Raw genomic sequence first — 13,703 nt, 5'->3', positions numbered from 1 at the left:
AGGCCATGAAAGATGGTCAAGGAGAGGGAGAGAGTCTTACCTGGTTCTGCAGAGAAGCAAGTGGGATCCACTGCAGTGAAGGATGTACTGGTTGCGTGCCACATGCTCCCTTATAAAGACCAGTCACCTCAGAGTCACATGAAAACAAATGAGCAGCATGGTATTCAGCCACCAGGGCCTGTCTTCTGGCAATCTGTGTTGGTTGCTAGATGGGGCAGAGACTTTTCAGACCCCCTGTACCAGAAAACCAGAAAACATCCTTCTTACTTCATATTATAGTTAGGTCATTAGACATCCAGAATGTGGAAAGTATATTGAAGGGTGCAAGCAGTACAAAACCACCTTGAAAGGCAAACCTATCAGAGGCACAGCAGATTTCTCAACAGAACTTTTAAAAGCAAGGAGGATATGGAATAGTATATTTCAAGTCCTGAAAGAAGATAACTTCCAACCTAGGTTACTGTATCTAGAAAATATATCCTTCATAACTGAAGGAGAAATAAGAACCTTCCATTATAAACAGAAACTAAAGCAATTCATGAATACTACACCTGCACTGCAAAAGATACTTAAAAGGGTAGTGAGTGTCTTTCAGTAATACCTGCATGTTAATGGTCTCAGTTTTCTGAAAGACACAAATTAGTAGATTGGATTAAAAAACAAGTCCTGACTACCTGTTGCTTATGAGGAATGCATTTCAATGGCAAAGACAAACAGTCTTACCATGAAAGGGTGGAAAAAATTTTCCAAGTAAACATGGCCTAAAAGAAAGAAGGAGTGGCCATACTCATATCTGACAAAGCAGACTCCAAACCAAAATTAGTTAGAAGGGACAAAGAGGGTCACTTTATATTGATAAAGGGAACAGTTTATCTGGAGGATATAATAATAGGAAACATAAGCACACTGACTGTTGGGATACTCAATTTCATAAAGTAAACACTACTGAACATAAAATCACAGATAGACCCCCCCAAATAATAATAACGATGACTTTAATATACCACTCTCACCAAAAGACAGGTTATACAGTCAAAAAATAAATAAGAAAACTTCAGACTTAAATAACACTATAGATCAAATGGAATTAAGTTATACACAGAGTAGTCAATTCAACAGTCATAGGATACACAGTTTTCTCAGCAGCTTATGGAACTTTCTCTAAGTAGATCATATCTTAGGACATAAAGCAATCTTAGCCAATGGAAGAAAATTCACATAAAATCCTATTTTATCAGACCCTTACACAAATAATGAACAGACTGAGAAAGAAATCAGAAAAATAATACCATTCACAAACCTTCAAAAATTAATACCTAGGAATAATCCTAATGAAGATGTGACAGGCCTCTATAATGAAAACTATAAAACCTTGAAGAAAATTGAAGACTCTAGAAGATGGAAAGACTTACTGGATAAGCAGAATTAATGTTTGGAAAATGGCTGTACTACCAGAACCAAGCTCAATCTTAATTCGATCCCCAGAAAAATTCCAATGTCATTTTTTAGACTAAAAAAATCAAGTGTAAAATTTATACAGAATTACAAGAGACCCCAAATAGCCAATGGAATCATAAGCAATGCTGACTTCAAATTCTAATATAGAGCCATAGTAGCAAAACCAGCATGATACTGGCACAGAAGCAGACAAATAGTCCAATGGAATAGAATAAAATATCCAGAAAGAAGCCTGCACAGCTCCAGCCATCTGATTGTTGGCAAAGGTGCCAAAAAACATAGTAGGAGAAAGACTGCCACTTCAACAAATGGTGCTGGGAAAACTGGATATCACATGTAGAAGACTGAACCTAGAACTCTAATCTTTAACTCTGTGTAGAAATCAATCCAGGTATCTCAGTTTAAGGCTTGAAACTTTGAAACTATTATAGAAAAACATAGGAAAATCTCTTGAAGATGTAGGTATAGGTAACTTCTTTTGAATAGGACACCAATGCCTCAGGAGATAAGAGCAAGAACTGACAAATGGAATTATATCAAAATAAGAAATTTCTGCACAATAAAGGAAACAGTGATCAGAATTAAAAGGCAACCCACAGAACGGGCGAAAATCTTTCCCAGCTTTTCATCAGATAAAGAATTAATATCTGGAATATATAAGGAGTTCCAACAATTGAAAAACAAAAAAATTAGTAGATGGGCAAATCAATTATAGAAATACTTCTCAAAAGAGGCACAAATGGCCAGTAAATACATGCACAAATGTTCAACATCTTTAGCCATAAAGGAAATGGAAATCAAAACAACACTGAGATTTCATATTGCCCCAGTCAGAATGCCAGTCATTAAGAAAACAAACAAGAAATGTTGGTGAGAGTGTAAGGAAAAATGAGCACTTCTATGCTGTTGGTGGGCATGTACATTAGTGCAGCCACTATAGAAATAAGAATGGAGCTCTTCCAAAATCTAAAGGACAGCCAGGCATCACTGGCTCATGTCTGTAAACCTAGTTACTTGGCAGGCATGATCAGAAGGAACAAGGTTTGAGGTCTGCCAGGGAAAATAATTCAGGAGGTCCTGTCTTGAAAATACCCAACACAAAAAAAAGTTGGGAGAGTAAGGGAGAGTAATGCAAGCACTAGAGTGCCTGCCTAACAAGCATGGGGCCCTAAGTTCAAACCCCAGTACCACCAAAAAAAAAAAAAAAAACCTAAAAGATGAACTACTACATAATCCTGCTATACCACTCTTGGACATACATCTGAAGGATGTAAGTCAGCATAAAATAGAGATACTTGCACATCCATATAGTAGGACTGTTCACAATAGCCCAACTATTGAGGCAGCTGTCATGTCTATTAACTAATGAACGGATAAAGAAAATGTGATACCTATCTATCTATCTATCTATTTACCTACCTACCTACCTATCTATAAGGGACTATTATTTAATCATAAAGATGAATGAAATTATGTCATATGCAGGAAAATGTGTAAACTGGAAATCCTCATGTTAAGTTAAATATGTCAGACTGCAACAGATACATATTTCATATTTGTCTCTTATATGTAAGATTCTAGACCTAAAGAAAAGAAAAGTGAATGACTAGTGTATAAAAGGAAGGAATGTTTGGAGTGGGAACCAGCAGACGGGGAGAAGGTGAAAGTGGTAAACATGATCAAAGTACTTCATTCACATGTATGAAAATAGAGTACTGAAACCTGTTAAATTGTTTTAAAGAGAAAGAATAATGGATGGGGATAAATTTGATCAAAGTCCAATATATGCATGTATGGAAATATCACAATGAATTCCATGTGACAATCAATATATACTCCTTACAAAAGGAAAAATGAAGAACTGACAAGTGACAACTTAATCTTAAATTTTGAAATGTTGCCACTTTTGTGGATAACCTGAGAAAACCAGAGTTGTGGTTATTCAGTAGAGACCAATTGATTTATTTGACTGCAAAGAAGTTATGTGTTTCACTGTAAAATTTATTGTGTGCTTCTTTGCTGCCTCAGAGCCCCTCATGTCCTGTGGATGGGATAGTGCAATATCTAAATAATGCAAAAGGCATATTTTATGTGAAAAGTAACAGTTGCCCTATTTTTCTATCTACTATACATATCATCACTTTCCCCTTAATATTTGTATGTACTCTTTTTTGAATGTTTTACTTTGTCAAACTGTGCCTTATATTAGAACAATGAAAAAGTTCACTAAGGATGGACTTATCTGTTTTCATTGGAAAACTTCACTTGTTTGCCATTTTTGATTTAATGCCTTGTGATAAAACTGAGAGCTGATAACTGATTTCTTATTTTATTTTTTATTTTTTTAATTTTAATTTTTTATTATTCGTATGTGCATACAATACTTGGGTCATTTCTCCCCCGTGCCCCCACCCCCTCCCTTACCATCTACCCAATCCCCTCCGTCTCCCCGCTACCCCCTCAATACCCGGCAGAAACTATTTTGCCCTTATCTCTAATTTTGTTGAAGAGCGAGTATAAGCAATAATAGGAAGGAACAAGGGTTTTTGCTAGTTGAGATAAGGATAGCTATAGAGGGAGTTAACTCACATTAATTTCCTGTGCATGTGTGTTACCTTCTAGGTTAATTCTTTTTGATCTAACCTTTTCTCTAGTTCCTGGTCCCCTTCTCCTATTGGCCTCAGTTGCTTTTAAGGTATCTGCTTTAGTTTCTCTGCGTTGAGGGCAACAAATGCTAGCTAACTTTTTAGGTGTCAACTCCCTGTATACCTATCCTTATCTCAACTAGCAAAAACCCTTGTTCCTTCCTATTATTGCTTATACTCTCTCTTCAACAAAATTAGAGATAAGGGCAAAATAGTTTCTGCCAGGTATTGAGGGGGTGGGGGGGAGAGGGAGGGGGCAGGGTTGGTGGTAAGGGAAGGGTGGGGGCACAGGGGAGAAATGACCCAAGCATTGTATGCACATATGAATAATAAAACAATAAAAAAAAGTATCTGCTTTAGTTTCTCTGCATTGAGGGCAACAAATGCTAGCTAATTAATAACTGATTTCTGTCAAGCAGCTAAATAAATGGCTCAAATGATATTAAAGTTTTAATGATATCTTCAGTACATGAATCTTATACTAAAGGGATCTTACTTTAAGGATTAAGTGACATCTAATTAGCTTTCCTTCCTGGTTAGGAACAAAGCTTTTATTTTTTTTATATCTTCTTTTATTTATCTATCATGAAGTTTGGGATAATTTTTATTTTTCTTCTGTTGTTTATGACACAACATGCATATATTGCCTCCTTGAGGACCTTTGCCAATGTGTAAAGATATTTTTGAGTATCACAACTGGAGTACTACTGGAATCTGGTGGTAGAGGCCAGATGTGCTGTTAAACATCCTACAACACAGAGTGCCAACCTCAATACAAAATATTCTGTTACCCAAATATCAGTGATATCTCTGTTGAGAAAACCTGATTTATAAGGTGGTAAGACATGTGAAGGTATAAAAACCATGACATTAAGCAAATCATTGAACCTTGCTAGAGAAATACATCTATTGATAAGTAAAAGTGCTTAAAATATAGTAGTTTGTGATATTGTATATCATCAAGAGTGGAGACAAAACTTTCAATCTTCTCACATCTAATAAGAGGGTATATAACATAATGCATAGATTTAAATCAATGCCAGGGGAAATTATCCAAGATACAAAACCAGGAGAAAACATGTGTGTATATTTGTTCTCCTTAATGAAAATGTTACAGTTTTCTAAAAAGTAGAACTCATGCAACAAGGATACATAAATAGTTTATGTATTATGTTTTTTCTTTATAGATTTTCTTCTAATGGTCACCAATGATTGTTTAGTTGCTGACTCTAAATAATTCCTTGAGTCATTATCTGTGTTTATGTTTTTATTTTATTTTATATTTTGGTCAACAGCCCTGTATTCCCCTTTTGGCTAACTTATTGAATGCCAGAACTTTACCTGTAGTATCCATGAAAACACTACCAATCCTCTTTAGCTGCCAGCTACCTATTAGTACTATACCCTATTTATTTTTAAGCAAAATATACTGAACTATTGTAGAACATCCTTAGTGATTTGTCATTTCTTTCACACTAATAGCTTCTCAGTTTCCCACACTTATCATCTCAAAGTTGCTTTTATTTCCTTTCCTTTCTTCTCCCTTATACCACACTCACCCAGTTGGATGTTGCAATTATTATGCCTCTATAACTTCTATAACATTCTCTTTCTTCTATTCTATGGGTTATCTTGACCTGGCTATTCGTAATTGACCCTTTTCTATTTTCTTCTGCCTATGTCAAATTCAATTTCAGTCTATTCATCAGGAAGATTTATTATTCCAAAGGACAATTTCTGAATAATCTTTATTCAGAAATTTAGGAATTAGAATAAAATGGAGTAAATTGATGAAATATCACAATTTACTTCTTTTTAGATGAGAAAAAGAAGTAAACATATTTAATTACTGAACAAATAACATGGCACTGTAAATCCTGAACTTTTACTTGCTATACAAATAATATTTCTTCTTGCCTTGTCTATCCTTGTGCTCACATGGCCATTGAGCATATTATATGGCTGATGGTAAGTTGTGGTGCTTTATATAGATTTTGAAGACACATTGAGAAAGCCATTATTCAAGGAACAAAATGCCAAGGTAATTATTGTCTTCCCATGGAGAGGGGAGAAAGCGGTGGAATGTTTTAAGCAATTGAAACATGTAAGGAAGCACTGCCATTGTCAAAGAGACTTTGAGTCTGATTCTAAATCATGTTATAAAAACAATACATTTGTTAGATGATTTCTTAATGAGTTATGCAGAAAGGGATGAGAAGCTATTAAGTTTTTTCTTCTTCAAATTAGTCTTTGATCCATCTGCCATTTTGGTGTCTAAGAATTCTTTTTAATAACATGAGTCTTGCATATCTTATAAAAATCTTCATTTAACTTTTCACTTGTCACTTCTATATCATAGTAGAATGAAAATCACAGAATACTTGCAAATTAAAAATAGATAAAAGGTTATCTGTCGACTACTTGTGAGAGGCAATATTATTATTACTGTTACAGGTGATGTGGCATTTGAATGTTCTCTCTTCTGCAGGTCGTTTTGTACTCTTTCTTTATGAGTTATCTTAATAGATGAGAAATAGGGAGTTTCTTCCTGAAAAGGGCATTGGTTTCATAGAGAATCAAAGAGAATGAATAAAAACTATAGTTTCTCATAATAACTGTAGAATAAGTTTCAGCTGCACCTGAAGACAAGCTATTGTCAATTGGAATAAATGAAATTCATGGATTACTTATGTGGGAAACAGCTGTGAAATTGTGAGACTGTTTTCCTATTGGGTTTAGCATCCTCATTAAAGTCAAGTCAAGTATATACGAACATATTTTTGATCATTAAGAGTATTTTTAAAGTATATGAAATTACTATCTTAAAAAATTTTCTTTATATAAATAATATTTACCAATGAAAGTATTTATAGCAGAATTTTAATCCCAAAGGTCAAGAGAGAAGGTTTTCTTCCATTCTCAAACAATTTCATAAATTATTCATTGCATTTGTCTGTATATGTCTGTGTGTTGTCAGCTTTCCCTCACTATAATAAATACCTAAAAAGAAAAATCAGCTTAAGTGAAAGACTTTATTTTGGCTCACAGTTTTGGAGGTTTTGGTCTGTAATTGATTGGCACATCATGACAGGAGTGAATGGCAGAGAAACTGCTCAGTTAGTGGCAGGAAGCAAGAAAGAAGAAGGGGCCAGATTCCACTGTCTCCATTAAGGGCACACCCAATGACCTTCAGACCTCCCAGTGGACCCTGCTTCTTAAAGGTTCCAACAAGACCCAATGGGGGTACCCTGAGGGCCAAGTCTCTAATATGTGTATATTTGGAGGACTTTTATTATCCAACTAGAACAATCTACATTTTATTTTGTTCAGAATATTTAATACTTTGTTTGCATTTTAGCAAATTCGATAGCTAAAAGCAATCAAATTATTTGATAGATTTTTGAAGGCCCGTATAATTGTTCATGAAAACATTAATAACTTTTACCTTTCAAATTCCTTGATGATCCAAACAATGATAGACTAGAAACCTTTATTTTTAGTGCTCAGATCAAAATTCTGTAACATGCATACTTATGTATTGATTTTATCAATGGTACTGAAATATTTTAACTTTAAATAATTGTACAAGTCATTTTCTTTGCTGTGTGTATATTAGAGGTAGGGCAGTAGATATGAATGTAAGTTTGTTCTAAATTATTTAGGTAATCATAATAATCTCAGTGCATATCACAAAAATTTACTACATGCAAAATGTACCTTAATTTCTCAACAGTCATTTAAAAGTTTTAGATGGACCTTTAAAAATGCAAATAATATTTCCATTATATGAAGCTATTTCTACTTTTTCAATACAAAATAAAAATATCATAAAAATTATGCTTTTGGTGATTTAAGTTATTCTTCAAGAAGCCAAGGATTTAAAAATGGAAATTAAACAATTTCCAGTGATTTTAAATATTATTCTTTTTAAATATCATATACCTATGTATAAGATAAGTACATATAAAAGGTAAAAACATAAGGTTCAGTTAACATCTTAAAATTCAGCCCCATTTCCAACCATTAATCATCACTCCAAAGGTCAAGAGAAAATGTTCACCTGCCAAATATTTGTGTCCTTAAAAAAATCATTAGAAGCAGCATATACCTCCTATTTGGCCAATTTCTTAGTGAATGTATTTGCATTTAATAATAGAATACCACCTTTAGAGCTTTCCTGCTCATTTTCTCTGTCTTTATCCTAAGTAGCCAGATTTCCAAGGTTAAGACCAAAGGCTTTATGAAGATGTCAGGGGTTTGCCCTTGTTAAAAAAAAAAATTCCAAAAACTCAAAAGTCTTGACTTGTCATTTATTGCAAGGTTATTTCATGCAGAGGAAAACCTTACCATCCTAAACACAAAAGCAAAAATGTTGTTTTCTGGTGTTATGAAAGACTTCATTACAGGCATTCACTCTTGCCACAGATGCATTTTAGCAAAGTTCATGAGGACAATGTTAAAGCTGTTTTGCTTTCATTGCAACCGAAAATTGTAAGTTTGTATCTTCAGTCTTATCTTTTTAGAGAGGATTATGTGAGAGAAAACTCCAAAATCTTGAAGAAATATGCTTATTCATTGGAACAAATTATATCCTGCTATTTGTTATACAGATAGATGTATAAATCATTGCACAAGGTGAAGAGATTTGTGTTATATTATTACCTCCATTTCCGGCTTATTGGGGTTGTACCTAGAGGATTATGACAAATAGTTGCTTTAGTCAGTTTTTGATCACTGGGAAAAAATACCTAGAAAAACAATGTAAGGAAGGAAGAATGTATTTTGTTTCAGAGGTTTCAGTCCCTGGGTAGTTAGCCGGCTCCATTGTTTTTGGCCTGAGGGAGGCAGAACATCACGGCAGAGAGTGCATGACAAAGCACAACTGGTCACCACATGACAGTGGGGAAGCAAAGAGAGTCCAGGGAAAGGGTTCCAGACAAGGACTAGGACTGAAGGGCATTTCCCAGTGACCTACTTCCTCCAACTATGCCTTGTCCTCAAATTTTCCACCTTTTTCCAATAATTCAGCCAAATTGTGAATTAATCAATGCATTAAACCATTGAGGGAGGAAGAGACCTCATGTTCTAAGCACTTCCCCAATCTCCACATGTGAACATTGTGCCAGGGACCAAGCCTTTAACTAGTGAGATTTATGGAGGACATTTCATATTCAAACAATGATTACCAGTTTTAATAAATATTTGTCATGGTCTGTTAAATTCCCATTCCTCCACATTTCTTTCTGCTCAGGAAGCTCCACAAATCAGCTGTAGCTAGCAACTTCCTGCGATACCTACTTCTGCCAAGGTATCATGAAATCAGGTAGGCCAAGCAGCCATTTGCAGCAGTGGCTTCTCAGCACAGGACGGACTTGTTGATATATTGAGTAATGCTTGGAATATTCTTTCAGTCTCCAGTAAAAGAGACTATGAATAGTTTTTCTTATTAGTGATTGTTAACACAAACCAAAATAAAATAACAATAAAATTACCTACAAAGTTAGTGACTTTAGACTGATAACCAGAATATACAGGGAACTTAAAAAACTAAATTCTCCCAAAACTAATGAACCAATAAAGAAATGGGCACGTGAACTAAACAGAACTTTCTCAAAAGAAGAAATTCAAATGGCCAGAAAACACATGAAAAAATGCTCACCATCTCTAGCAATAAAGGAAATGCAAATTAAAACCACACTAAGATTCCACCTCACCCCTGTTAGAATAGCCATCATCAGCAACACCACCAACAACAAGTGTTGGCGAGGATGCGGGGAAAAAGGAACCCTTTTACACTGTTGGTGGGAATGTAGACTAGTACAACCACTCTGGAAAAAAATTTGGAGGCTACTTAAAAAGCTGGACATCGATCTACCATTTGATCCAGCAATACCACTCTTGGGGATATACCCAAAAGACTGTTACTCCAGAGGCACCTGCACATCCATGTTTATTGCGGCACTATTCACAATAGCCAAGTTATGGAAACAGCCAAGATGTCCCAGCACTGACGAATGGATTAAGAAAATGTGGTATCTATACACAATGGAATTTTATGCAGCCATGAAGAAGAACGAAATGTTATCATTCGCTGGTAAATGGATGGAATTGGAGAACATCATTCTGAGTGAGGTTAGCCTGGCTCAAAAGACCAAAAATCGTATGTTCTCCCTCATATGTGGACATTAGATCAAGGGCAAACACAACAAGGGGATTGGACTATGAGCACATGATAAAAGCGAGAGCACACAAGGGAGGGGTGAGGATAGGTAAGACACCTAAAAAACTAGCTAGCATTTGTTGCCCTTAACGCAGAGAAACTAAAGCAGATACCTTAAAGCAACTGAGGCCAATAGGAAAAGGGGACCAGGAACTAGAGAAAAGGTTAGATCAAAAAGAATTAACCTAGAAGGTAACACCCACACACAGGAAATCAATGTGAGTCAATGCCCTGTATAGCTATCCTTATCTCAACCAGCAAAACCCCTTGTTCCTTCCTATTATTGCTTATACTCTCTCTACAACAAAATTAGAGATAAGGGCAAAATAGTTTCTGCTGGGTATTGAGGGGGGGAGCGGGAGGGGGTGGAGTGGGTGGTAAGGGAGGGGGTGGGAGCAGGGGGGAGAAATGAACCAAGCCTTGTATGCACATATGAATAATAAAAGAAAAATGAAAAAAAAAAAAAAAAAAAAGTTAGTGACTTTAAACCACAATAATCAGTTTGCTATTATCTCTTATAACTTTTGCTTGGGTTTTCATGTAAACTGTAGCTGGGTAGTGGTTAGGGCTAAAGGCATCCTGAAAGCTTTCTCACTTAGATGTCTGATAGTTGATGCCAGCTGACAGCTGGGACCTCATTTGGAGTTTCCAGCAGAACTCTTACTCAAGGCCTATCCATGTTTTCCTGATTTCCTCACCACATGGAGGCTGGGATCTAAGAGAAACTAACTCAGGAAAATGAGATGTAAACTCTACCACATTTATGACATAGCCTTGGAAGTGAATGGTATCATTGTTTTCATAGTTACTGGCATGCTTAGATTCAAGGAGGAGAATAGACCCTACTTGTCACTGGGAATGGTGTAAACATCATATTTTAAGAAAATCTGTGTAATGGAAGATCTGTTATGTCTATTTTGAACAACATAATCTGCTTAATGTTTGTGCTGTAGTGCTATTATGTTAATTCCTTAAGTTTTCCTCTGATGAATCTTTTATGTCTACCTTAATCTAATGTTTTATCCTCAAACAGTAACACATTTCTCCATATTCTACTTTAGGGTTTGCCATTCAGTGACAGATTCCTGTGTGGCCTCTGCAAACATTGTTCTTAAAACATTTTTCATAACTTTTATTACAAGTCTTGCAAAGGAAAGAATAGAAAATAATTATTTTATCTTTCAATAATCTGCATCAAGGGTCAGCAAACTGTTTCTTAAAATACCATATTAAATATTTTGGGCTTTGTTAGTCTAAAGGAAAAAAATCCAGGAATATTAGATATGACTTATATGATTACTTAAGATTTAGTTGTTTAAAATGTTTTCTTTGCTCATGGGTTATACATAAACAGCTGGTAAATTGACTTTTGTTTGCAGAGTATTGTTTGCTAAGCTTTGGCCCAGATCACTAGGCATGGTACAAATCAAAAGTTTTAAAGCCCATGAGTTGCTTTTCACTTATTTTTATGGATGTGGGTAGATATGTAGAAAATTCATTCACATTGGTATGTTTATATATGGTCTTTTGTTACCAGTTCTTTCATAATACCCCATTGGATGCTTCACACATTATCTATACAACCTTCAAGATTATATCCAGCTCCTTCTACATGGTCATGCTGAGCCATCGCCCAGCCCTGGAATCCAGCCAGGGCCAACACAGCCATTGTCCACCACCTGCCCACCATAGACCCTGGCAAAGTGAGTGAGTTTCAGGCCTTAGTAAAAATGCATCAGCAGGATCTGAGCATACTGCACACTGAGGAGATTGCTTCCTGAGGTAGTGGGTGGAGAGCACTGGGGGAAGAGTAAAGTCCCACCTGCTACTCATAAAGCTAAATCTGAGGAAGACTTCAGGGAATAAAAGACAGTAACAAGACATGGGAAAACATGAAGACAGATGAGCCTTCAAGTGAGGAAAGTGATGTATAAATGGACGATGAAGGTGTAATTGAAGCAGGCACTGATGCCCCCAAGAAATGGGAGATGAAAATGTTGAGATAACTGAAGAGATGATGGATCAAGCAAATGAAAAGAAAGAGACTGGCATTGAAGTCTTGAATGGTGGTGAATTACAGAAAGACATTTACTTGTTCATAGATGTCATCAAGCTATATCCTTGCTTGGCCAAACTGTATGCCAAGACAGTCAGTGTCTTCAAGAAATTATGGAAGCCAAATATTGCTATTTGAGACTGTGACAGAGCCATTGAAATAAATCTTCATTCAGCTCAGCCTTACAAGTGGCAAGGGCGATCATACAGATTTCTGGACATTGGGAAAAAGCAGCCATAGATCTTGCCCTTGCTTGTAACTGGATTGTGATGATAATGCTAGTGCACTGCTGAAAGCAGTCCAACAAGGACCAGAAAATTGTTTTTTCTTTAAAGAAATAACAGAAAGGATTAAGAAAGGTGGAGGAGAGTATTAGAGGGCCCTGAGTGAGGAAGAAGCCAGAGGACAATCAGAATTTCAGTATAGCACTTTTCTAGGAGGCTTTTCTGAGGAATGCCTAGAATGGTAGGGACATGCCTGAAATGTCAGGAATGCTTGGGTACAATGAAATTCTTGGTCATTGATAAGTTCTTGCAGCATGCAGGATCCAAGATATTGTGGCCTTCCAGGGTGTGACCCAGAATTCACAAATATATAAAAATAGAAGTGTAACCCAAAAGTTGTGAATCTTATCAGTAAATTTTCAGCCAAATTTGGAGGTCAAGCATAAACCCATGTGACAAAGTCCTTACTGAAGGAAAATCAACCTAGGACGCTTAGTGGATGTCACAGTAGTGTATCTCTGACCTTCTCCTTAGGAACGGTGAGGTGCTTTGAAGATAATAGCTACCCCTGTGCATCAAATACAACTAATACTTTCCTAAGTATTCATTAAGATAATGTTTTCCCATAAGGAATTATAAACTTTATATTTTAAATCTTGAAAATATTTAAAACAAATTAAAAGGATGTTGATTCCTCCATTTCTTTACTAATTATTTTGAGATTTCTCTTTGAATTATCAGGGAAGGAAGATATACACAGAAAATTTATTGTTCTACTGTGAGTGAAATAGAAGTTTATTAGTAGGAAGCAAATAAAACTCATTTAAGTATGTTAAATTAGAGTTGGATATTGGTTAGTAAGGCTTTTTTTGTTTTTTAAAATGCGTTTTTAAATGATTTATTTCAATAAGACTCTTGGTACCACCAGTATTTCAATATGACTGGGTAAGGACTGGAAGTAATTGGCAAGGCAGGGCAGTCTTACCATGTTTTATATGACATGTGCCCTTGTGTTGTTGCACTCAAATCTTACAGTGTGAAGGGATAAATTTTTGTTATGTTGCAGTAGGATTGGATTACTTAACTGTGTTCGTGTCCAG

General features: G+C 35.7%; 1 pseudogene; it reads left to right on the top strand.

Moving 5' to 3' along the window:
- Positions 1-12: 12 nt before the first annotated feature.
- Positions 13-13,049, top strand: LOC109680236 (putative protein FAM10A4; annotated as a pseudogene).
- The last annotated feature ends 654 nt before the right edge of the window (positions 13,050-13,703 follow it).

The sequence above is a fragment of the Castor canadensis genome, chromosome 8 (assembly GCF_047511655.1).
Source record: "Castor canadensis chromosome 8, mCasCan1.hap1v2, whole genome shotgun sequence".
In the NCBI taxonomy this organism is placed as follows: domain Eukaryota; kingdom Metazoa; phylum Chordata; class Mammalia; order Rodentia; family Castoridae; genus Castor; species Castor canadensis.
This window is presented reverse-complemented; position numbering and strand designations above follow the sequence as displayed.